This window comes from Apis dorsata, unplaced genomic scaffold (assembly GCF_000469605.1).
Source record: "Apis dorsata unplaced genomic scaffold, Apis dorsata 1.3 scaffold_127, whole genome shotgun sequence".
NCBI classification, from domain to species: domain Eukaryota; kingdom Metazoa; phylum Arthropoda; class Insecta; order Hymenoptera; family Apidae; genus Apis; species Apis dorsata.
In genome coordinates, this window is record NW_006263420.1 from 410,090 (window position 1) to 412,360 (window position 2,271).

Sequence of the window (2,271 nt, forward strand, 5' to 3'; positions counted from 1 at the left end):
GGGACGACGATCGAGCCTTTGGCGGCCCTTTAAAACGATAATCGAGCAGAAAAAGCCGAAACGGTTTCGTATCGATTCAAATCTGATCACCTTTCCCGTCTCCTTCGTGTTTATACATATGTACAGCCGCGAAATCGGCAGGGACAAATATGGTATTGGCCGCGATCGTAATCGCCGATCCGAGATCCGAGATTCAAAGATTCGAGATTAAGAAATGGAATGGACGTGTTTCGTGATATTGCGTGATATGAAATTCGGTTGGAAAAAAATTTGGACGCGGCTAAAAAGAAAGAGAGAGAGAGAGAAAGAAAAAAAAAGAAAAGGAGATATTAACCTCTATCCTCGTCCATTTTTATCCGTTTCGCGCATCGCGTGTCGATAAATCCGAATACACACCTTAAAGGTAAGCGACTCGAACGAAAGAATTCGTGAATTCTTCTCTCCACGGATCGGTCACAGGTGATCGAGCGAGCCCAACCTATCCGACTATGGTAGAAGATCAAAAGTTAAAGTGTGTCAGCTCGCAAAAGCGGAACACGTCTCGGTTCGTGGATCTTTGATGGCTCGAATCGTGGAGAGGCTCGAGGAAGGAGCGTTGACTTGGCAGTAGGACACGTAACACGGTGATTTGACACTAACAGGGATACGGGAATGGCGTCGTGACCAGGTGTAATCGAGAAAAGGGGAGCCACAGGAGGGGGAGCATCTCACGGAGGGCAAGTCGGCGCCTTTCATCCCTTCCCCTTCGTCGCTCCTCTCTCTCTTTCTCTCCCGTTTATCTCTTTTTTTCTCGCTTATCCTCCCCCTTTGGCCGTTCGGTAATGCTCGCCTTTCTCGATCCTGCCTCGCTCGTCGTTTCGTGGAAACTGATATCTCTCGACGAAAAGGGACTTCGGGGAAAAGGGAAAATTCGTCTTTTTGGGGGGAAAAAGGGATCCTGGTTGGAAAGGATGCTGTCAATCCTTCTTTACAGACGAGGACGGAGCGTTATTACCATTAATTCTCGACCTTGCGTCGCACGGATACTTCCATCGTGCTAGTGAGAACGAATGATAATTATGTTTTTACAATCCTATCTCGAATGCCATTCGCGAGGAAAATTCGTGGTTGGAAAAAAAAAAGATAGTCAAGATAGAAACGCTACTAGATTCTTTACTTTCAGAGTACGAAACATGAAGTTACCAAAGGATAAGATGTAGAAATAATTAATTATTTTCGATTAAAGACACATTTTTTTTTTAAATTTATTTAACAACGAAGTAAGAGATGCTTGTTTTAATTATATTGATACGACTATGGTGTTGAAACGCGGCTTGTGCGATCTTTTTTAGATGATATGATACATATTTCAGGATTCTTTGAACGTGGAACAGGAATAACAAAAGAGTGGTCGTTAACTATTTCCATGTTGCTCGTGCTTGGCGTTGTTACTAATTAACAAGCAACCGGGTGCTCGTTATGCTACCTAGTTGACGAGAACCTGGTTGGATTCCTCAACACCTAACCATTTATTCGTGGAACTGCTACCTCATCGATCTTTCTATCTAAACAGACGGTCTTGCGTTCCAACTTTCACTCTAGAGACTTTACATTACAACGTTTAACCATTTACAAAATTTTTAAATACGAAGAATTTAGTCAACGAGGTGGCCGAGAGTTCGTACGAAGCTAATCTAATCTTTCAAGTATTTTATAATACAAGCTAAAATTAATTCCAACGAAGAGAAAAATAATAATAACAAATATTCTTACTTAAATCTAACCATTCAAAACTATTCCAATCATTTTTATAATTTTTAATCCGAGTTCAGACTTGGACACTGAGAAATTAATCAAAATTAAGATTAATTAAAATTTTGGATAAACGTATTTTAAAATAGTAAACAATAAATATTCAAAATAATAACATTTATTCCCGCCACAATTTTTAATCTTAACGATCTCCGATTCAATCATTTACGATAATAGGAAACTCGAGTAAACTTCAACTATGCTAGAGAAGAATCTCCAACTTACCCATTACCTTTCACCACTTGGATCAAAGAACACCGCTATTCCAACACGAACTTTATCACGGGCCCTTTGTCGAATATAACGACACGGGCGAACGGCCTGTGAAGAAAAAAAAAGAAGAAGAAGAAGAAGAAGAAGAAGAAAAAGAACAACAAATCCCAAAGTTACCGGAAGACGAACGAAAACGAGAGACTTTATTTTTTAAACGAGGCGCTCCCTCCCCGATTCGTTCTGGATTAAAGGCGAAAGGCTGTCCGG